Source organism: Topomyia yanbarensis, chromosome 3 (genome assembly GCF_030247195.1).
Source record: "Topomyia yanbarensis strain Yona2022 chromosome 3, ASM3024719v1, whole genome shotgun sequence".
In the NCBI taxonomy this organism is placed as follows: domain Eukaryota; kingdom Metazoa; phylum Arthropoda; class Insecta; order Diptera; family Culicidae; genus Topomyia; species Topomyia yanbarensis.
This window is the reverse complement of record NC_080672.1, coordinates 196,981,148-197,006,684: the sequence shown is the minus strand read 5'-3', so window position 1 is coordinate 197,006,684 and position 25,537 is coordinate 196,981,148. Positions and strand designations below refer to the sequence as shown.

Below are 25,537 nucleotides of genomic sequence, written 5' to 3'. Positions count from 1 at the left end.
ATCTATCTGCGGCCTTCGACAAAATCAATCATGATATCGCAATAGCGAAGCTGGACAAACTCGGTATTCATGGACAACTTCTGCGCTGGTTTCGTTCCTACCTCGATGGAAGGCAACTTCAAATCAGCATTAAGGACTGTCTATCTACACCATTCTTCGCTACATCCGGCATCCCACAAGGAAGCCATCTCGGTCCAGTGATATTCCTCCTCTACTTTAATGACGTCAACATCAAATTACAAGGACCCCGCCTTTCTTTTGCCGACGACATGAAAATTTTTCAACAAATACGGGATAAAACCGATGCCGAGCTTCTTCAGAGGGAATTGGACAGCTTTAGTACGTGGTGTGATCTAAACAGAATGGTTTTAAACCCGAGCAAATGCTCAATCGTTACGTTCACGCGGAAACCCCATCCGATTCAGTTTAACTACCATCTCTTCGACTCGAGTATTCCAAGACACTCTAACGTCAAGGATCTCGGAGTCATCATGGATTCGGCATTAACGTTCAAACCACATACATCATCCATTGTGGATAAGGCTTCAAGACAGCTTGGGTTCATCTTCCGAATAGCGAAAAACTTTAAGGACGTATACTGTTTAAAATCTCTCTATTGTGCGCTGGTTCGCTCAACACTGGAATATTGTTCTGCTGTTTGGAACCCTTACTACCAGAACGGTGTCGACAGAATCGAGGCCGTCCAACGCCGGTTCATACGCTTTGCACTCCGACATCTTCCTTGGCAAAACAGATTTCAGCTGCCGAGCTACGAAAACCGTTGTCAGTTAATACAGCTCGATACTCTAAGCATCCGGAGGGACTGCTCTCGAGCCCTGTTCGTCTCGGACTTACTGTCTGCCAGGGTGGATTGCCCTACAATCCTCGGACGCCTCGATCTTCAAGCTCGCGTTCGAGCTCTGCGCAATAACTCTCTTCTGCGAGTCCCATTCAGGAGAACTAACTATGGGCGCCAGGGCGCTGTTACCGGACTCCAGCGTGTGTTTAACAGTGTGGCGACGGCGTTTGACTTCAACCTGACAAGGAATTCGATAAAAACTAAAATAATTCGTATTCTGAAATGTAATTAGTTTAAGTAACCACCATTGGGGCCAAGGGGTCTGTTGGTGACGGTACAACAAATAAACAAATAAACAAATTTAAATTCTTTGATTTAAGTCCTACAAAGTGCATAGATGAATTTAGTTCAACCTTTTTCATATTTTTTTAAATTGCATCGTAATGAAAAATGACGCGATGGGGCAAATCCGACCTGTAAATATTGGGGTAAATCCGACCGTTTTTTTTACTAAGAAAATTTTTATTTATCGAATTGAAATATATTTATATTGATATTATTTATTATTTTTATGCAAAATGGTTCATAATTACAAACGAAAGACACAAAAACGTGATGATTATAGTATTCGTCGAGCAATTGCTCCGATGCAAATGGGAATATCATTACGTGCTACTGCTCGTGATTTTAGCATTCCAAGATTGACATTGAACTCCATTTTATTCATGTTCCAATTCAATAACACAACATTCATTGATTTATCATTGAAAAAACAAAAAATTTGGGTAATATCTGCACTAAATCAACCAAAAACATATGAGGTCGGGTTTCCCCCACCATTTTTGAAAACAGCAAAAATGAACATTTTTGTAAAACGCTTGTATCTCAAAATATTCCCAATGTCCAAATAAAATGCTATATACAAAAAGTTCCCCAGGAGTCTAACCTTTAATTTGGTATATAAAACGACTTGATCCGATGTAAAATGAGCATTTTACAGACAAAACCATTTACTAGGTCGGATTTGCCCCACCTTACCCTAAGTGAATTGAGTTGATCAAATGATGGCTATTTTCCAATCATAATTCAATCACATTCACGTTTATCAAGAAACTGCAACAAGCTATACATGCATAGAAAGTGCACCATAAATACAATTGAATGACGTCAAAATACCGAAGCTGCAATCTTTTCTTAAAAAGTTAGCCTTAATTAAGTTTAAATTTAATTGAGCAATCTTATTATTACGACCCAATCAAATTTTCAATCCCTTTCACCAAGACAATTTTTCTTTATCTATCTAAAAAATTCATCATACTATAGATGCAATGAAAGCGCATCAAAAACGCAACTAAACCAAATATAAAAGTTGCGACTTTTTCATAAAAAGTTAGGTATGTGAACTGAATTGAGCAAAATTTATGATTATTTTCCAATCAAAATTTCGATCAAATTCACCAAGTCCATTTTTCCGTAACTATCAAGAAGCTATACATGCAAAAAAGCGCTTCAAAAAACGCAACTAAATTACTTAAAAATGCTGAAATGGCAACATTTTCTTAAAAAAGGTTAAAATTTGGGAATTGAATATAATTATATTATGATTATTTGACATTCTAATTTCTGTACGATATGTACACTAGGGTGGGACAAAAATTGGATTCCTGCTGCGTACCATTTAGGTTCTAGAACAACTGTGCAAATTCTTAGCTCCAGACTTCCGAAATTATTATTTAGTAAAAATAATTTTGCCCATACGAAATCCCATGTAAACTTTAAACGATGTGGTCAAAAATTTGCACAGTTGTTCTAGGACTTCAATGGAATCCAGAGATTTGCTTGGAGCATTTTCATATAACAGTGTTCCACTCCAATACACAACAACAGGGCTTTATTTATATGGGGGCATTAATAGTGTCTATAATCCTAAATTAGTCATATTATCACCAGATAAATTCCCATATAAAATTTACAAACAGATAGTCACTTACCGCGATGATTATGTTATCATTCACCGTTTGATTGTCTTTGTCATCATTCGACAAAAAGTTTAGTTCGGGTTGTTCTGTAGGTGATTCCTCCTCCTTACGCTGCACGAAAACCTGAAAATGCAATTTTTTTATCAGAACATACTGTGTATACAAATTAGAACATCCAATAAATACAACGTGAGTAAACGAGGTATAGAAGAAAATATAAGCGAACCAGAAGCAAATACTGGAACAAAGCTTAGGGTGAAACTGGAAAAGGGAGGGGGGGGGGGGGGGTGTGGGCGGTGTATTTAGTACGTAAGTAACAATGAGAACCTATATTTATTTACCTTTTTCTTCGACAAAACTTTCCAAAGGTTTTGGTTAGCATATTATGCAAAGAGTGAACGGAAAATGCAAAAGCGACAGGGTTTTAAACGAAAGAAAAATTAAACAAAGCCTATCACTCATTGTTAGTAATGAACCATTAAGAAAGTTTTCCAGAGGTATTCATGCATACCTCCGCTAGGTCGTCGTTCGATGAATCAGTATCATCTTCAATTCGTCTCTGGGTGAGCTTGTGTGAAGTGACACATCAGACATCTAGAAAAAGATGTAAAATTGGAGATAATTAGCCCCAGGGCAAGAATAAACATTTTCTACAGTAAAAAAACGAAGTTTTTCTTACCTCGACTAATTCATCATTTGAAGAAGAATCACTGGCTGACCTTATTTTGCTGGAACTCACTACTGGAAGCTGCCGTATGCGATTTGAAGAGGAATCAGAGGTTGGCCTCATTTTACTGGAACTCGCCACTGGAAGCTGTCGAATGCAATAAGAGTTAATCCAAAGAATAGGGGAGAGAGCATAACCTCAAATTCGACAATCGGCCATCTTTTAAAATGCAAAAGCAATACTTTCTCGTGTTGTTCGAATCCTTCGTGTTCTGAATATGCTTTTATTTGAAGAATTTGGCAAATAGTAGCGAGAAAAAATCTGCTTCTCCATTTTAAAAACAGCTGAAACTTGAAACTAACATTTTCTTTATGTTTTACCATCGGTTGTTTCTCAGACGGGCTACCGTCCGCAGAGGGGCTCACCTCATTTTTCGCAACAGATGCCAACTGTAAAAACAAGAATATTTTATTGTCTAGTAAACTGTCATTTTTTTGCTTACCTGCAATTTTTCAGTTTTAAGCCGCTGGAGAACAATTTTCATATTGTTTGCCTGTACTTTATTTTTACTTTTAACACGAGGCATCTTACACGGTTAAATAAAACAACCTGCAGAATAAGTTCCTTTAACTTACTTTTGAGTTGTGCGTCGCTTTCGCACTTATTAGTGTTGTCAAAAACAAAAAGAGAGATTCGACTCAGTCGAGGTCTTCCGTGGAGGAAGGTACTTTTGAGTTGTTTGGGGTGAACTCAAAATTAGGTAAATTCAATTTAAATTTGAGTATAAAAAACCTATCAATGAGTTGTAATTTTTGCCGTGGTTAAATGGAAACTACCTTCAACACGGTTTACCTAATTTTAAGTTCCCCCACGATACCACGAGATTGAGTCAAAGGAACTCAATTTTAGGTAGTTTTTCGTTTCCGTGTACACTTTATCAGAACGAGTTAGCCAGTAACTTTGCACCAACACTACTTTTGACGTATTGATGAAATCCCAAGTATACACCAGAGATGCCAGATTTGCAGGCATGTCTGCAAATGTGCAGACGTTTAATTTTAGATGCAGCCTTTTTTTGATTAAGGTTGGACAGAGAATAGATTTTTTCTGATCATTGTTCGAGACATTAGACAAATGTCTATGAGATTTTCCTTCTGCATGTTACTCATTTTACGGATTGTTCCACTATTAACCGATTTGAGGAGGTATTTACTCAATTTTGAATTAATACCTACTCAATTTCGTTAAAAGTGCACATGCAGCGAATGAATAATTGTGTTCACATTTGTCCAGTGTCCCGAACAATGATCAGAAATTGGTCAGAAATCACATGATTATTCTGATTTTCACTACTCGATCTCTGAGTAACTACAGTGTTTATTCGCTGAGTTATATTAAACGAGCGTGTATATGATCTGCACACATCCCCTGACAAACCATTCCGAACTTGATTCGGAATCCTGAATGGAGTCAGCATGGAATCCAGCTCAAATGCAATAACCAATCCCGGTTCCGGAATGGATTTACTTGGCAAATTTTACCCCTTGAATAGATTATTTCACTTAAGCGAGTAAAGAACTTTTTCACGTATTTATAGGTACTTTATAATATCAGTGTATCACAGGGATGCCAGGTACACAGATTAATCTGTTTTTCACAGATTTTGAATGTTCTACACAGATTTGCAGTTTTCTGTTATAGTTCACAGACTAGCACATATTTCTCAATTTTTGACCTCGCGCTCAATTTTTGCCTCAAGCAAAAACTAAAAAAAGGTCGCCACTTCATGTTTTGATACGTTTTCATTAACACAGAGTTGCACAGATTTTTACATAGGCTACGCACAGATTTCAAAAAATATGACCTGGCATCCCTGGTGTATCGTGAAGTGTCAACAATCTCTGCGCTGTAAATATTTCAAGTTGCTCTGTTTTTTGTCCAAAGAACGATTTCAGTTCGCTATTTATATAAAAAATGTGTTTTCTGTGTCTAAGCCATGTCAAGAAGACATTTTTGGTACCTACACTCTTTTTTCGAGAAGAAATATTTTAGAAAAGGCATTACAAATTGACGTCTACGCAAGCAACTCGATACAGAAATCAAGTGATTCGACATTAATACCTGGAGTGCTCTGCACGCTCATTAAAAATAACTCACAACTGAGTAGCCAGAATAGTTTCATCAGCTGATTATTTCTTGTTTATTTCTTCTTACGTTGCTCAGGTGGGTTTGAAGGCGACCAAATCGTCGATTTGATACACCATCAAACGAATCGAACCAACTAAAGATATTCGGCGGACGAGTTTTTTTTGTTCGCAGAAGTAGAGCAAAACAAACTTGTTGATAAAACCCTCCGCTGAATTGTTAAACAAACCTCTTGTGGCTTGCCTAATAGATTGCTTTGACATTGAAGTAGTAATTATGTCTCGACAAACATATGATTAGGGCGTATAAGCCAACTGTCAAAAATAACTTTGATTGAAAATTTCGGATAATCACAGATGTTAGTTGTAAACACAAGAGAAAAATTTTCTCTTTCATTAACTGCTGTTAACTGTATTCGGCAAATAACGGTTTGTACGGAATTTCCCTTCAAAGAGAATTTTGACAGTTGGCTTATCCGCCCTAATCATATCTTTGTCGAGGTGTGCTGTAATATTTTACCCATAAAATGAGTTCATTCATTTTTGCGCGTAATGAGTATTTTCCTACTTATTTATAGGTACTTTATGATATCCGTGCATTATAAAGTGTCAACAATATTCTGTAAATATTTTAAGTTGTTTTGTTTTTAATCGAAGAATTATTTCAGTTTCCTAATTTAAGCACGAAATTGTGCATTTCTGTTACCATGTCAAGACGAAGACCTTATTGGTATCTACACCCATTTCACGATGACAAATCTTTTGAAAAAGTTTGTATGAATAATTTAATACTTCCAAACATATAGAATACTTTTTTGTAGGTATTGAAAATTGACAGAAACACAAATGACTCCATAGAGGAATCGTCAAGTGAAACGACATTAACTGACCGATCGATGGCGTCAACAAGTACCGGTAACAGTGAGACTACTTCAAGCTTGCTTGGTTCTTCTGCAGCCGATAACGCCAATTTAGATTATGTGATAGATCAAGCTGAATGCAGTAAACATGTATATAGTACATCGGATGCAGAAGTGCATCAGGTGGATTCCGTTAGCAGTATTGCATCTGCTACACACAGTTGTGATGTAGCTCCTGCTTCGTCCATGCGCGGTCTTGCACATGAGAAGCCGTTCGAATCAAATAATCAACCGGAATTAGAAACTGAAGATCCTGAGGTACGGAATATTTAGCTGGTTTACACTGTGTCTTTAAATTTAGAAGTTTAATGTCATTCTTTCTCGTGTTGTTCGAATCCTTCGTGTTCTGAATATGCTTTTATTTGAAGAATTTGGCAAATAGTAGCGAGAAAAAATCTGCTTCTCCATTTTAAAAACAGCTGAAACTTGAAACTAACATTTTCTTTATGTTTTACCATCGGTTGTTTCTCAGACGGGCTACCGTCCGCAGAGGGGCTCACCTCATTTTTCGCAACAGATGCCAACTGTAAAAACAAGAATATTTTATTGTCTAGTAAACTGTCATTTTTTTGCTTACCTGCAATTTTTCAGTTTTAAGCCGCTGGAGAACAATTTTCATATTGTTTGCCTGTACTTTATTTTTACTTTTAACACGAGGCATCTTACACGGTTAAATAAAACAACCTGCAGAATAAGTTCCTTTAACTTACTTTTGAGTTGTGCGTCGCTTTCGCACTTATTAGTGTTGTCAAAAACAAAAAGAGAGATTCGACTCAGTCGAGGTCTTCCGTGGAGGAAGGTACTTTTGAGTTGTTTGGGGTGAACTCAAAATTAGGTAAATTCAATTTAAATTTGAGTATAAAAAACCTATCAATGAGTTGTAATTTTTGCCGTGGTTAAATGGAAACTACCTTCAACACGGTTTACCTAATTTTAAGTTCCCCCACGATACCACGAGATTGAGTCAAAGGAACTCAATTTTAGGTAGTTTTTCGTTTCCGTGTACACTTTATCAGAACGAGTTAGCCAGTAACTTTGCACCAACACTACTTTTGACGTATTGATGAAATCCCAAGTATACACCAGAGATGCCAGATTTGCAGGCATGTCTGCAAATGTGCAGACGTTTAATTTTAGATGCAGCCTTTTTTTGATTAAGGTTGGACAGAGAATAGATTTTTTCTGATCATTGTTCGAGACATTAGACAAATGTCTATGAGATTTTCCTTCTGCATGTTACTCATTTTACGGATTGTTCCACTATTAACCGATTTGAGGAGGTATTTACTCAATTTTGAATTAATACCTACTCAATTTCGTTAAAAGTGCACATGCAGCGAATGAATAATTGTGTTCACATTTGTCCAGTGTCCCGAACAATGATCAGAAATTGGTCAGAAATCACATGATTATTCTGATTTTCACTACTCGATCTCTGAGTAACTACAGTGTTTATTCGCTGAGTTATATTAAACGAGCGTGTATATGATCTGCACACATCCCCTGACAAACCATTCCGAACTTGATTCGGAATCCTGAATGGAGTCAGCATGGAATCCAGCTCAAATGCAATAACCAATCCCGGTTCCGGAATGGATTTACTTGGCAAATTTTACCCCTTGAATAGATTATTTCACTTAAGCGAGTAAAGAACTTTTTCACGTATTTATAGGTACTTTATAATATCAGTGTATCACAGGGATGCCAGGTACACAGATTAATCTGTTTTTCACAGATTTTGAATGTTCTACACAGATTTGCAGTTTTCTGTTATAGTTCACAGACTAGCACATATTTCTCAATTTTTGACCTCGCGCTCAATTTTTGCCTCAAGCAAAAACTAAAAAAAGGTCGCCACTTCATGTTTTGATACGTTTTCATTAACACAGAGTTGCACAGATTTTTACATAGGCTACGCACAGATTTCAAAAAATATGACCTGGCATCCCTGGTGTATCGTGAAGTGTCAACAATCTCTGCGCTGTAAATATTTCAAGTTGCTCTGTTTTTTGTCCAAAGAACGATTTCAGTTCGCTATTTATATAAAAAATGTGTTTTCTGTGTCTAAGCCATGTCAAGAAGACATTTTTGGTACCTACACTCTTTTTTCGAGAAGAAATATTTTAGAAAAGGCATTACAAATTGACGTCTACGCAAGCAACTCGATACAGAAATCAAGTGATTCGACATTAATACCTGGAGTGCTCTGCACGCTCATTAAAAATAACTCACAACTGAGTAGCCAGAATAGTTTCATCAGCTGATTATTTCTTGTTTATTTCTTCTTACGTTGCTCAGGTGGGTTTGAAGGCGACCAAATCGTCGATTTGATACACCATCAAACGAATCGAACCAACTAAAGATATTCGGCGGACGAGTTTTTTTTGTTCGCAGAAGTAGAGCAAAACAAACTTGTTGATAAAACCCTCCGCTGAATTGTTAAACAAACCTCTTGTGGCTTGCCTAATAGATTGCTTTGACATTGAAGTAGTAATTATGTCTCGACAAACATATGATTAGGGCGTATAAGCCAACTGTCAAAAATAACTTTGATTGAAAATTTCGGATAATCACAGATGTTAGTTGTAAACACAAGAGAAAAATTTTCTCTTTCATTAACTGCTGTTAACTGTATTCGGCAAATAACGGTTTGTACGGAATTTCCCTTCAAAGAGAATTTTGACAGTTGGCTTATCCGCCCTAATCATATCTTTGTCGAGGTGTGCTGTAATATTTTACCCATAAAATGAGTTCATTCATTTTTGCGCGTAATGAGTATTTTCCTACTTATTTATAGGTACTTTATGATATCCGTGCATTATAAAGTGTCAACAATATTCTGTAAATATTTTAAGTTGTTTTGTTTTTAATCGAAGAATTATTTCAGTTTCCTAATTTAAGCACGAAATTGTGCATTTCTGTTACCATGTCAAGACGAAGACCTTATTGGTATCTACACCCATTTCACGATGACAAATCTTTTGAAAAAGTTTGTATGAATAATTTAATACTTCCAAACATATAGAATACTTTTTTGTAGGTATTGAAAATTGACAGAAACACAAATGACTCCATAGAGGAATCGTCAAGTGAAACGACATTAACTGACCGATCGATGGCGTCAACAAGTACCGGTAACAGTGAGACTACTTCAAGCTTGCTTGGTTCTTCTGCAGCCGATAACGCCAATTTAGATTATGTGATAGATCAAGCTGAATGCAGTAAACATGTATATAGTACATCGGATGCAGAAGTGCATCAGGTGGATTCCGTTAGCAGTATTGCATCTGCTACACACAGTTGTGATGTAGCTCCTGCTTCGTCCATGCGCGGTCTTGCACATGAGAAGCCGTTCGAATCAAATAATCAACCGGAATTAGAAACTGAAGATCCTGAGGTACGGAATATTTAGCTGGTTTACACTGTGTCTTTAAATTTAGAAGTTTAATGTCATTCCAGGCGGGATTCCTTTTAGCTGGACCTCCGCTAGTTTGACTTCTACCCAAATAAGCAACTCAGTGTCAAATAGACTCTGATGATCAAGTAGATAATCTGTTTGTTCTAGTACCAGGAGAAACCGGAAGTATTCCGGAGCAAACAAGGAGAAATCGTTCCTGTATTCTCTTCTTTTTTCTTCTGTTAGTAGTAAACCGGAGTAAAATGGAGCGTATTTTTTGCTTCTGTTTGCTCCGGAGCAACTTCCGCTTACTGGAACAAATCTAATAGTAAGAGATGTAAACAGACACATTTTACACTTCCATCATCACCTTCGTACAAACTAATGACTAATTCTAATGATTAGGCGAAGGTGATGTTCCAACCAGCGAATCATGACTATACTTATTTGTAGCTACAACACGCCACATCCAGTTTACCATCAATATTTCCAGTTGTGTATTTGATCTTTCATTGCATATAAAATTTAAATTTGTTGAAATTATTGAAAAACCAGAATAGGTCGACGAATAATGACGATTTGATATTTATAGGATATTTTCCGAATTTTCGTTTCAGATCGATGCTTACGTTGGATCTCAACGAACTCGTTTCACGAATGAATACACCGTGTTTGATCTATCTGTAATGCTGATGATTTACTACGTAAAACACAATATAACTCAAGAAGCGATGGTAGATCTTTTGGAAATGTTTAATGTATTGTCCGAATTTAAAATGTTCCCGTCGTCATTCCAAGCATTTCGTAATTCTTTTGGGGATCCATTAAACTCCTACCGTGTATATTTTTACCGTGAATGTAAGCTGGGTCTTGGCACTACTACTCCAGCCAATGACTACCATTGTGCGTTGTGTAATGCTACGAAAACAAGCTCGTTTATTTGTTTGCCGTTCGAAAAACAAATTAGGCTAATCTGCGAAAAGTTTGGCGATGAAATTCAGAATATGATCAGGAAAGTAAATTACAAGATATAAACAAAAGTGATGTGTATAAATCATCAACTTCGAGTAACGCTATAACCGTAACAATCAATACCGATGGAGCAGCTCCATTCAAATCAACCCATAAAAAACCCTTGTACCCTATAATATTGGCAATCAACAACCTTCCTCCGCGGTTAAGGTTTAAAAAACAAAACATGGTGGTGGCAGGAGTCTGGATGGAATGTGGAGAACCTGATTTTGCACTTTTCTTTGAAGAGTTTTGCTCTGAAGCGATTCAATTGATAAACGAAGGAATAATTATTAATGATACTCGTCGCGAGTTCCGTGTGCTTGCATGTTGCCTTGATACGATTGCCAGACCTAAATTGCAGAATACAACACAATTCAATGGATACTTTGGTTGTTCTTTTTGCACACAAAGAGGAACGTTACTAGCAACAACAAATCAAATACGGTTCCCATATAAAAAAGCTGAACTTAGAACTCATACAAAAATGCTCGAATGGATGAAGCAAGCTACAGAAACCAAAGATGCTATAATGGGAGTGAAGGGCTTTTCTATTTTAAGTACATTGCCATATTTTGATCTGGTGAAAGGATTCCCGGTGGACTATATGCACTGTGTACTCTTAGGAGTAGTAAAATCATTTGCCGAGTTATGGTTTGATTCCAAAAACCATGCAGAAGACTACTATGTTGGACGTCAAAAAGACAAGGTCGGTAGCAGACTTGAAAACATAAGGGCGCATAGCCAAATTCCTCGCTACCCACGTCATTTAAACCAAATGAAAAATTTCAAAGGAAACGAGTGGGAAATGTTCCTTCTATGATATTCAACACCGGTACTTACTACTATATTGCCGAATAGGTTCCTAGAACATTTTCAGCTGCTAGCAGATTCAATTTTTGTTTTATTGCAACATGAATTGACGCAACAGGTTCTAAAAAAAATTGTTGCATATTTCATTGAATATATGTTATTTTTATACTTTCAGGACATCAATAAAGCAAACCAAAAACTTATGTGCTTTGTGAAACAAATTCGGTCACTTTATGGTTCAAAAAATATGACTATAAATGTTCATTTACTTACTCACATCTGTGATTGTGTAAGAAATTTTGGTCCGCTGTGGGCGTTTTCTCTATATCCGTACGAGAACATGAATGGAGTACTTCTGAGCTACGTGCATGGGGCAACCGACCCAGCTCACCAAATAGTTACACAATATACTTTATCTAAATTACTACATTTGTATAAGTTAACAACAAATCCCAAAGTTGAGAGTTTTTCCGATAAAATATTAAATAGAAAAAGTATTCAGAAGATACAATTCAATCGTTTCAGGAACATGACGTACGACCAAAATGTTGTAGTTTTGGACGATGAGGTTATAAACTGCAATTTCACAGAGCATGCCAAATTCTCACATGAAGGCGATAACTATTGTACGCAAGAATATTGTAAGCATTTGAGATATGATGACTCTGCTATTTTCATTGAACATTTTTATGTCATCGTGAAAATTCTTGTTAACGAACAAAGTAAAATATGCATAATTGGCAAAGAACTTCATACAGAATGCGTAACTAAAAATGTTTTCAAATATACTACCACTGGGAAACTAGTTTTGCGCGAAGTTAAAAATCCTAAAAAATGTTTACTAGTTACAATTAAAGATTCTAATGTCACTTCGTTTTACATAGCATTTCCAAAAATGCGTTTGCATGCGGACTAGGTTTGAAGTATGTGTATGTTTGATATGATAAACCAAGCTCATAACAAGTTTTTAATAATTTAGCAATAATTCGATAGCAGTATTTTTACGTAAACATGTCTTTTCGTTTCTGTGTGCTTAAATAAATTGTGTTCTGGGAAAACTGGTATTACTTATTTGGAATAAATATATCATATTTACGCTTATACTTCCTCGTGTGTAACTGCTGATCAACATATAGTTTTCCATGTATATAGAAAATTCTATAGATTATGATTAGAACAATAGTAAAGTATTATTTTCTGCACATGCTGCGCAGTATAACTGTGATATACTTATTATATTTAGATATTTACCTGAACAAACCATATAAAAAACATGACTACACTAAGAGTACCGAGGTGGGTTTAAAATAATATAGCCAATAGAATATTTTATATCATTAGATGGTCACAGCAGATACAAACCAAATTCTTCTTCTACACCCATAATTAGACCATGCTTTGGGTGATTTATGGTATAGCACATGTATGATTTTCTGAAGGGACCATATTATGGTGTATTCATGGTGCATCATGGGGTGTAATGTTTTTTGCGGACCACACTATGGTCCTTTTATGGTCGTACATGGAGCATTGGACCATGAACATTTGCTCGGGATATGTAACAGTACGGTTTTCCTGATTCTCTCTTCTAAATTCAATTTTCCTTCCTCTTATGACATTCATACGCATTCTTTTTACACTCACCAGCGAATCACATTTCTCACCATTCAAAGCGATTCGTGCGGGTAGTGCGAAAAATTATGTACTTAATCGGTTTTCTTTCTTTTGTGAAAAAATATTAGCAAATCGAAACCAGACGTAACACCACAAACTAATTATGTCGGCGTATAGTGAATAATTGAAACTAATCAGAACTTCGTTAACCCATTATAACCCAGGGGTTTCAAAAAGTGAGCCAAATGCAATGATATCTTCAATTCCACCAAAAAATGTATCAAAGATTATGGGAAAAATAAAATCACCGCTTAAAATGGTTTTGAGAATGAAAATATCTCGCGCAAAAACTTTCGTACGCTTAAATAAAAACAACAAATTTTAAGTTATTTGACATATTTCTTCGGATTTTCTGATAAACAACACTTCTTTTACACCTGTAGGAACGTTTTGTCACATAATGGAATTATTAGCACGAATTCCAACAATAAAATTCAATTAAATGTATTGCTTACTTTTCAGCCGCCATTTGCCCCAACTATACACGGTTCAAAGATGTAAACAAAATTATAAAAAATGGCAGTTGTCTTGTTTCACAATGAAATATGAGGTGCAATGATCCCATTAGTGCAATAATAAAGCAGTTAGATGCAAAAATTCGGCAGTAAATACGCGTTAAACGATGGATAGTTCTGCGTATGAAATTTCATACGCTAGGATATAATGGGTTAATGAAATATTCTCAAAAAATCATATTTTCCATTCGTCGTAAATACATTGAAATTAAAAACAAGCCTATTGCAATTATTTTCGACCTAATCGTTAAAATATTTCGTTCAGTACGTCGGAAATTGCCCATAACCATTAAACTTATAATAGTACATTGCTTGTCGACAAATGAGCACTTGTATTGAAAGGTTTGATCGGGGTAAAGCTGTGCGGGGAAATTAATTTCCAGTTTGTAAGTTAGGCACCAGTAATACGGAACGCAAAACGGGTTGGTATTCCAATTGTTTTCGATACCGGTACTACTGGTACAGTTAACTCTCTCTATGTCGATATTGAAGGGACCATCGACATAGGGAGAGATCGACATATAGAACACAATGATTTTCTTTGAGACAACTTTTCCTTCAGGACATCATAATGCATACCGGGAAATAAAGATAGATGCACGTATTGGGGGGAGTAGGATAGTAGACGACGAGGTAAAGTGCACTCGCACTGCAAAACAACAAGTTTGTTGTTTGAGAAGGAATCCCTTATTTGCAGTTTATAATTCTGCCCCACATGTAGGTGAACATGGGAAGACTTGACCAGGTTTCTAAAAATCTCTAAAAAAGTTTTTAATCCTTCCAAAGTCATTGAGATATAATGTAAAAAGGTATTATTCGTGTTCATAATTTTTTGCGGAATTTTTAATTTACTTTTTCAAAAGTTATAAAAGTTTGTCTGAGATCGTTTTTTTTTTGGTAAAGTCTCCCCACTGCGGGGAGACTTGACCAAGGCCTGAGGAGACTTGACCAAGAGAATTTTGAAAAATCAGAACAATAAATAATGACAAATAATACTGTAAACCTTTTTTCCATATTGACGAGGTCATTAGGTAGCAGTAAAAAATATAAAAGGGTTGCATTTCATTAAATTCGACTGTGTTTAATGCATTTCCTTTTAAGGATTAACTGTACTGCTCACATTGCATATTAACAGGTCACGAAAGCAGCCATATTACTACTAACTTTGTTTACTAGTACAAAAAGATATAGACTGATGTTTGATGTGGGATTTTTTTTGTGACGTGATTAACACTAACAACGACAGCATAGTAAATATCAGAAAAATTTTATCTTTCTTCGGCTTATTGCCACTTGGTCAAGTCTCCCCAACAACAGTCTACTTTCTACTTCTGCCCAAGTCAGACGTACAATCGATCCAAGTGAACAACAACTAGCAACCTCTCGATCTAGTGTGCATTGTCTCGAGAACAAAGGAAACTTTTAAATAATTCTTGCGATCATGAGTAAAGTTGACGAAAAATCTCTGCTCCGACCGAACACAGCGGTCGTTGACTTTAAATTCTGTTCAATAAGATGAGTTTTCGTGAAGTGGAATACCTGATGAAGGTAAAGATTCAGCTTAGGCTCAAGGATGTTATGTATCTACAGTATCATCATCTTCGTAATGTAGTACTCAGATCATTCAACACGTTAGCCCAAGCCGAACGTTTCGTTTTGCAGAACAACTTGAAGCACGTAGCTGAAAGTGATAAAGTTGGAATTAAGATTCCCGTGTATATAGAAAAAGACTATGTAGATGTAAAGCTACATGACCTATCACCACGTACCCCTCCTGATCTAATCGCAAAATTTATGTCGCAATACGGAGAAGTAGAATCCGTTACACGTGATACGTGGAGAAATTTCTTCCCGGGTACACCGTTCTTGTGGTGAGGTGCGGATCGAAAAACCTATCGCCTCCCACTTGACTATAAAACTCAAAACCCACGAAGCTACTATTAACCTAACTACGTTATGCACCCATGAGGGGCAAACTCCTACGTGCAAGTATTGTAATCAGACAGCGCACCACGGACAACCTTGCGCGGAAGATGCAGAGGAGAATGCATCTCTACCGATCGCCAACGCATCCACGGCAAACCAACCCAAAAAAGAGTTTTCAATACCAATACCTGAACCACAAACGCTTGCCAAATTTGTGGCAGCTGTTCAGTCCATTTTGTCAACTGCCAAGCAGCATCCAGCACCTAAAAACCACTGTAAGCAACATCGGTGAAGAGGATAATAACAATGACGACGGATTTACATTGGTCACCCGTAAGTGCAAGAAGCAGGAAAGAACATCTGGTCGAAAGCACCAAGGCACTTTTAACGATGATGACCTTGATGTGGAGTACAGGAGAGAATTGAATGGTCCCCATGACGCAGTAGGCGAGCCGCGAAAGAAAGTCTCCGCTGGCAATAAAAAGTTGCGCGCACGAGATCCAACGGACAATCAATAATATTTGTTTTTATTTTTTACATATTGTAAACACATAAAAAATCCACGGCTCCGTTAAGCTACAGCTTAACGTTCTTTACCAAAACACCTTCCGGCCGAATAGGGAGGGCACGTGGGGGGCATGTTACTAATAGAAGATAATAAACTAATTGGTCGATTGCTAGATCACGGTGTGTTTGGTAGAACAAGAATATTATTCAGCCTCTCTCAAACATCAATATGTGATAGAATGGACCTTTCTCTTCCATTTGCGACCAAAAGTAAAATAAACAGGCGGGGGCTCCAGAACAACTTTTTATTAAAAAAAAAATTATTCGAAAACTTAGATTTTACAACGAAGCTGTTTCCCATGTTTGCCACTAGATATTGCTATAGACATTCAAATATTACTAAAAGTGAGAATATAACCATATTATTAAATTTAATGGTTTGAATTTAACGTGGTCAGATCAAGTTAAATATTTGGGTTTGATTTACGATAAAAAAAAACTCACTTTTAAAGATCTCATTGAAGGAATCTAAAGAAAATGCAACAAATATATAAAATGTTTATACCCTCTTATAAATAGGAATTCTATGCTCTGCCTAAAGAACAAACTATTAATTTATAAACAAATATTCAGACCGGCAATGCTATATGCAGTGCCAATCTGGGCAAGTTGTGGTGCTACTACACCCAAAACTCGGCCGTAATACCTTTACGGTAATAAGAAAAAATTGCTCTAATAGCAAGACGTTTCATGCTAAAACGGTCACAACAAAAAATTCCTTAAACGGCAATACCAAGACATTCAAATCTTCTCTGCGTCGCACGTTTCAATAAATAGGAAACGCCTTGATGTAAAGCGTGCTCATTCGGTGTGAGCTGCGAAAGGGGAAAGATCATATGTATGTACCCAGTAAAACAATCGTCAGCAAGGTTTGAATTGTTTCAAAAGATTCTCGTCTTGTATCAACAGAGTTATCTACAAACCGTCCTTATTAGGTCGAATACAAAATGGAAAAATAATTTAATTAGAAAGTTTCTTTTATTAACTAGTATTAAGTTTGCGCTTGTTAATTCTGTTATTTTACCAGTGAACCATAAAAAAAAAATTTTTCAAATTAATCTACAAACCCGAAGGTTTTTGCAAATCCTTCCAAGAAAATCAGTGAATGTAGCAACTCTGCCACTAAGCGAAAGCTACACCAAAACGAATGATGAAAATATTTTCATTTATCGCACAAAAGGATGGCCTTCCATCTGCATTGTAAAGTCAATAAATAGGAACGCCTTGATGCAAAGCGTGCTCATTCGGTGTGAGCTGCGAAAGGGGAAAGATCATATGTATGTACGCAGTAAAAACAATCGTCGGCAAGGTTTGAATTGTTTCAAAAGATTCTCGTCTTGTATCAACATAGTTATCTACAAACCGTCCTTATTAGGACGAATGAAAAATGGAAAAAGATGGGTTGGTACTGTATATGACATAACAGGGGTGTCGTGACCGCACTTCGAAGTTATTTCAAATCTTGCAAAGGATAAATTACCATAATTTCAATGATTGTTCCTATATGAATGAAATGACAAATTTTCAGGTCAACGCGGCAATAACTTTGCAATTTATAGAACAATTTTATATTTTTAGTTAGGGCACCTCCAACGCTGATCTAAATCTGGTATAAATCCAAATATTTAGAACAAATTTAGATCTTGTCAACCCCACCGTGTAGATCTAAATTCTATTTTATGCCAGTTTCAGATCTAATTTTTGGATCAGGAGTTTCGCTTGTTCCAAAATTTGCACAGTTTGGATCAGAAGATGAATCTGATTCAAATTCATGTTGACACTATTTTACTTTTTTTGATTTCGTGGGAGATATACAAATCTACTATACAATTCAAAATTCCCTACTTCCGATGTGTTCTGTGAAAGTTCGAATGTATTTTGGTGATTGGTTGTTGTATTTACAGTGGTTGTGAGTGGTTCAACGATTTCGACTCACCGTTGGGTGCTGGTTCACTACCTACATGTGGTTCTGGCTCGGTGCTATGATGCACGGCGAAGCGTTTGATGTAGGCCACCCGGTGGGTGGGTGGTAAATTTCACCGCATGCCCGGCGGATGATGTTGCTGCGGGCCATCTGTGGGTGGTTATGAAGTGTGCTGCTTCGGTTCGAATAATTTATACGGCGGTCGATGCATGCCGCCGAGTTGGTGGTTATGAACAGATTGATTTGTTTCATCGTTGCTGATGCTGCGTTAAAACGATTGAGCAGTTCGAAGCTAAAACGATACTGTTATCTGGGGAGGTGTTTGCTTACGACGGCCGCCATACTGCGGGGGTGATCGCATTCACCATGTGTTGCACACGAGGTTGAACGACGAGGGCACGAGCTTTTAATTGCTCGAGTCGCAGCCTAGGGGCAGATCACTTGTGATGCATTTTTAAAAATCAGCGAAATTAAATGCATTTATTTCCATCAAAATAGAAAGTCATAATGTATTTTGCGTAGCGTGCAATGTTTTTGCGTTGCGTGCAATGTTGTTTGCGTTGCGTGTAAGACGTAAAAACTCTATAGAAAAACTAGCCCTACATTTAACAAAAGTCGAACAAAGTGGATCAGCGTAGAACATTTGTTAAACAAACTTTTCTGCGAGGGAGTGCAAAGCTGATGCAAAAATGGAAATTAAATGCATTTTTTCTAATTTGATGCAAATTTGTTATACATTCTTAGAGTGATCTGTCCCTAGGTCGCAGTAAATCTCACTGGCGTTGGGAACATTTCCCCCTTTTTGAACACGTCTCGACTACGAGAAGAAACTCTGTAATTGTTAAATGTTAAATGCAAATTGTCAAAAAGAACTGAACTTGTCTTGATGGCCCGTTTAAATTAGTGTTGGTTGTCATCTGCTGATGCTAGCATGCTGGCAACCAGCATGCTACCACCATAATGTAAACGCTTGCCAGCAGCTGGTACCATCAGATGACAACCAGCACTAATGTCAACCCTACATGAACGGTTATTTCCTATTTCGAGCTAAATAGCTTAGGATTTTTGATGGACTATGTGGACTATTTTAGAAGGCGGGTTGGTCATGACTCAACCAAGATGCAGCTTAATATAAAGATTACTGTATTTTCTGCCCTAGTTCTTGACATTTGCTCGGTGGTCCATCAAGCGGATCATAACCCCAATATTCGGTGGGTGCCGCATCTGTTAAGAAAATTCACCAAAATTTGTTCAGAAGTTAAAAACTTCCTACGCTTGACAGACGCAAGATTTTTTGTCGGGATTACCACGAAGGAGCAAAGGAGGAAATTTCGATAGGACGACGGCGATTGTGGTAAAAACCGAACGTTAAACGGAGAAGATAAAACAAACTGATAGTAAGTAAACATTATTTTACTACGCTGAGTATCTAATAGGAAAGGATGAATCGAGATTTTTATAGTAACTTTCTGTTTTGCGATCGACTACGCTGAGGTTGATTGATTTTATTGAAGGCGGGTTTTTACCTTATAGGTCATTCACCCATGACTACGCTGAGGTGTGCTTATCTGTCAATGTGGATTTTTTGTTTTCTGCATTCCGGCGTGGGTGCAAAATTCAGAACGATTGGTCCAGGAAATTTTGAGTTATGGTTTACACCGCATTTTGTCGAGGTACATTTTGAAGATTCGCTGTCTGCATCCAGTGTCAGGTTCAATTTGTAAAGTTATAGTTTTCAATTGATTATCAGACAGATCGCAGACTACAGGAAGTAATTAATTGTAATTTATTATTTTGTAACCGGGATTTAAAGCTTTCTCAATTTTCGCATGACGTCAGCAAAATTTCGTTGAACTGAACGTTTTAGCAATCCAAGATGTTGAAAGGTCAGCAATTTGGATTTAACCTATTTGATAGATTTACTTCGCTGAAAATCAGCTTTTGAACTTGTCAAATTCTCAGCTGAATTACTGAACTTTTGGTATTTCAGGCTTGATTAGGTAATCGTGCTGATAATTTGAATTACTTCATTTTCAGCAAAAAAAGGTCTGCCAAATTCTATACGCAGGGTTAGTGGTGTTGTTGGGTTTAACCGACTGGCGACTTCCGGTTAAGAAAAATGGTCTACAACTCTAAAACAATTTCTTTTGCATAAAAAAACTTAAAAATAAAGTAATGAGAAATAATCATGAGGCAAGGAACTAGAGCAGGATATTGAAACAGCTTCGGTTTATTGCAAATAAAGAAAGAATATGATTAAAGCAGAACAGCAATCTTGAATTTCAAAATGGCGCCAGACATCGATTTCAACCATACACTCCAGAGCGTAAAAAAATTGACATCGCTGCATGAACTTGAAACAAAACGAAATTCAATTCACGCCCGCTGCGATGAATGAAATTTTTGATTCGTTTCCATCGTCATTCGTTCTCCCGACGCAGCGCTTTCAGGTACGGACATGTTCAGTTTCAGAAGCAAAGTGAATTTTATTTCTATGCTAGCTCTGAGAGGGATTATTGATCAAAGGTGCACCAGATATAAAGTATGCAGTTCACTTATGCTCGAAAATGTAGAAGATGCTAAATTCTGCCTTCAAACTGTCGACATAATAACAAATGAATGCTTTGGTTGGTGAATGAATTTATATTTCCTCTGCACTCAAGCATTCGATTCTGCATGAAATTTCAGTCAGTGGGAAAGTAAATGCATGAGGGAGGCGTTGAATCTGAATGTCGGTTTCGGTAAATACAGGCAGAAATAGGTAACTGATTTTGAAATTTCGGAACATTGATACACTCATCGACTCCATTCCAAAAATGTTGAGCATTAAGAGTCACTACAGCGAATACTTGTTTTATCAGCCGCTTTGTTTATTTTAGACCGACGAAATGGGGACACAGTTAAACTTCGATATACATCTCGGTTTAAAAATTGTACGTTATATCGAAGCATGCAAAATTCTCACAGAATTGTTGTTCATGGTACTTTATTTTGTAGAATTTTGATAACGAGTAACTAATTTTGAAAATCTTACCTACCTAGCAGTGTGAAACAACTTTTCTCATATGAAAATAATAGTGGTTCCATGAAAAAGATGTCACAATTATATTTTTACTTACAAGAATTTTTTTATTTCGTTTGTAGAGGTTTTAACCTTAAGGTCATTCGCCTCTTCTGGTTAGAAAAATCTCATATGAGAAATTTATAACCCTATGTGCGGGGTCGGGACTCGAACCCAGGTGCGCTGCGTACAAGGCAATCGATTTACCAACTACGCTACACCCACCCCCCGTTATAAGAATTAACTATATTGAAAATTTTCTTATTTTGATTCTTTTCCTAATAATTAAATCATTAGTCATTATTATTATGTCTGGGCTTGTAAAGTGTTTTTTAATATTCCCACCGCTTGCACCTCATCAAATAAAAGCAATTTATGAACTTACAGTAGGATTCCGTTTTTGGCAACAATTTTATTTTTTTCAGTTGCCAAAACCGGAACCGTGCCAAAAATGGAACCTTATTTTTAAAGTTTGGATTTTCAATTTACAACTTCAAAAATGTTTCAAGGATTTTTAATCATATGTGAATTGAAATGAGATGAAAGAAAAAATAAGCAAATTCAATTTTATTCATGATTTTCTCAAATTCAGACGTCGCACGAGTGACAAAACCCCAAAAATCAATGTCTTGTAATTCTTTTGTAAATATTTATTTTATTTTTCTCTCAGTTTGAGTAAAGGTATCTCAAAATTTTACTATAATCAGATGAAAAATCACTTTTTTAACATGCCGTGATGTCGAGGATTTCTGTTCAATTCAATTCATTAGAATTGTTAGTACTTCAGAATTTCAAATGGCGATATCTCACGAACTACGCGGCCGATTGGAGCAATTTTAAGTTCATTAGCTAAAAAATGAATGTGCTAAACTATAGATGTGACATTTTTGTGTAAAACTGATTTACGTTTGTTCTGCATTGAAAAAACCCAATTGAAAAATTTCATATCATATCAGTAATTTATATTTATACGTCTTCCAATTTTTGAGATTGTCTCCCATGGGTCACTTATCATGAATCTGACTCAAAATTTAGTGTAGTTTCAAGATATATAGGGCTCATCTTGCGCATTTTTGCGCCGAAGTTGGTATATCTCTATTTTTGAAAATACACATATGGAGACGCCCTGTAGCTCATAAATCTCCTTACAAATTGGTTGCCTAAACAACATCATATTACTGAAAAATTAGTTATGGATATAGTTTTTTCAACCATTTCTGCTATCCGATGTGATTGGCTACTATGATTAATGTTCTTATTAACCCTGTAACGACCAACGCATTCAAATGGGTTTACATAAAATTAAATATGGAATTACAAAACTGATAGCAGAAATGGTTTCAGCAACCCAAAATTTGTTAAAACCACATGTTTTAGCCACAAAGACCAATTTTTATAATTTTTTCACAACTTTGTATGAACAGGTGCCATTCTGCGTCGTACAGTGGGGCAAGCTTTCGACGCTCAAAACCTCTACCGCCCTGGGTATATATCCTGGAGGATTAGTGTCTTTAGCAAAGCATCTTAGATGGAAATGATCATTATTTTGACAACTTTGATTTTAATCTAGACAAGTTCTATCTTTTGATAGAGGTGTTCTATCAAAAAACTTTCTTCGGCAAAGTTGTTTGTTTTGATATTTCTAACACATGTACTGAAGACATTTATACTTTATAGCCTATGTAGATGGCGCTACATTACATTTAAAAAAATACTCGAGAAAATGAATTTTAACATTTGTTCATGAAAAATATATCTAGAAATAAATGTTTTATTCCTAAATCTTCGAAAATATTCAATAATAAAAATTCTTAAATGAGTGATAAATGTAATCATGACATTTTAAGGTTGTTTTCATCAAAAATATTTAAAAAAATCCACAAAATTTGTAATAACCCACGAAGCGGCAGATGGCGGCAGCTGGAATTTTGTTTGGGACTAGTAAAAAGCTTTAACTTTATAACCACGAAGAGAAAAAGTGGGGCAAGGTGGGCCTTTTGCAGACAAATGAAATGAGGAAAAAAATATCATTCAAGTTAAACAGTTCCTACTTCGCTAGAAAAATTTTTGAGTAAATTAAAATATATAAAAATATTTTCTTGTTTTCGTATTCAAATATAATATTTCGAACTGAGAATAAATTTATCAAGTAATTTATAAAGTAATCTTATTTAAATCACTGCTGTATCTAGTCCTCTCTGCAGTTTTCCGAATTGTAGTTCAGTCATAAAGCTGTGCTTATTCTTTGCAAGAAACGTTTATCAGTCAGTTGTCAAAATAATGCTCATTTTCATCCAAGATTCTTTTCTGACGACACAAATCCTTCAGGATACATACCCAGGGCGCTAGAAGATTTGAGCGTCGAAAGTAGCATTCTGCCCACTGTGCCGTCCTGTAGGATTCTCACAATCTTCGCGCACTTCTCTAGTGCAATTCCTTGTAAAATAGCATTTAATTCGAATCGCTTTTCTTCGGCCCACTGAACGTCAAAACTTGAACAATTCACTGAATGGTAGTGTTGATTTCGCTCTTGGGGCTGTTATGTCGTCTTTCTGAAAATTATTGAACAATTTTGTTTAAAAAACACAGCTCTTTTAAAAGTTAATAAATTTATTGCTTCTCCATAACTAACCCATCGTTGATCTTTCAAATGGAATTGATAGATTGGAAATCGAACTGCAACGCTTGAAGATTTTTTTTTATTCAAATCGTTTATTTGGTAAGGCACGTTGCGTTAGCTTAAAGGTGCCAATTTTGTTTTGTTTTACATTTTAAATTGCTTAAAACTAGGGGATTACATATTGATTTTTTTTAAATGAAACTAATGCGATTTTATAGCTATCTTATATATCTACACAAGGGGATAATATTATTTTCGTAAGATTAGGGGGGTCATTTAGTTTTTGTGGCAATATGGTTTGACAGTGAGATTATTGGAGCAAATAATGTTTAACTAAGGGGACAATTTTTTACGACTATCTTAAAATAGGAATAACTAGAGGGCATGATTGAATTTTGTAAAGATTCGTAATTATAGTTATTTTTGTGGGTAGTAGAGTTGGGCATTTTCAACGAGATTATATAATATTATAGTTAAAACTAGAAGAGACAAGAAGAGCTAAATGCTTCGTGATGATATTGTGGGGAGGGGGGTGGGGGTAGCGGTGTTACTTCTGGGTATAAGAGTCAGGGGAGGGAGGGTAGACAAAGATGGCAGGGAGAGAAAATTATTTCAGTTTCAGGCATCGTGAGATCAACGGATGGATTACAAACTCGGGTGGCCTTCATCAGTGGAATCATGTACTGGGACGCCGGGTGGTCCTCCTCAAGATGGCAGGGGTTTTTCCAGACGATTTCGTAGTACGGCTCAGATGTGGATCGGCTACATTTCGAGTTAAGCGTGTTATGTTCGTGCCGTAGGTCCCGTGTTTGTTGGCTCATTCGATGCAGATGCTTTGATACAGGTGGAAGAGGGTTCTGAGAATGATAAGGAAAATAAGAAGGGGCAGTTAGACTTGCATATTGATGGTTTTCACAAAGGTGTATATAAGGGACATATAGAGGAGATCGCGGCTTGCCAGCACATCTCGAACCGGGACGTTGGTTGGTCTTCCTCGGGCCCGCAGGGTATCCATTAGTCGAGACCTGGCGGAACTGTACTCGGTGCACGCCCAGACAATGTGCTCGATGTCGTGATAGCCGTCGCCACAAGCGCAGATACCACTATCCACGAGCCCAATACGCCGGAGATGTGCATCCAGCGTGTAATGGTTTGCCATGAGTCGGGTCATCACACGAATGATGTCACGACCCACATCCATCCCCTTGAACCAAGGTTTCCTCGATACCTTAGGGATTATCGAATGTAGCCACCTTCCCAGCTCCCACTGCTCCACGAAGTTTGCCAACTTTCGAGGGTTCTCTGATGAGTAATACTGAAAAATTCGCTGAAGCAAATTGGTCTTTCGTAAACGTCTCCTTCTAAGGCACCCACCTTAGCTAAGGAGTCTGCCTTCTCATTGCCCGGAATGGAGCAATGAGAAGGGACCCATACCAAGGTAATCTGGAAAGAGTTGTCAGATAAAGCACTCAGTAGCTCCCGTATTTTCCCCAAAAAATACGAGGAGTGCTTTCCATGTT

At 36.8% G+C, this 25,537-nt stretch overlaps 1 protein-coding gene and 1 long non-coding RNA gene across 11 annotated transcripts in view; one reads left to right on the top strand and one right to left on the bottom strand.

Annotated features, from left to right (window-relative positions):
• Positions 1-25,537, top strand: part of LOC131687112 (protein unc-79 homolog) — a 1,793,695-nt gene that overhangs the window by 910,599 nt on the left and 857,559 nt on the right. The window lies entirely within an intron of this gene.
• On the bottom strand, positions 2,812-3,895 carry LOC131687116 (uncharacterized). Its single transcript, XR_009305197.1, has 4 exons — positions 3,808-3,895; positions 3,458-3,592; positions 3,290-3,372; positions 2,812-2,901 (listed from the first exon to the last, which is right to left on the bottom strand). It is a non-coding gene; the product is annotated as an uncharacterized LOC131687116 (long non-coding RNA).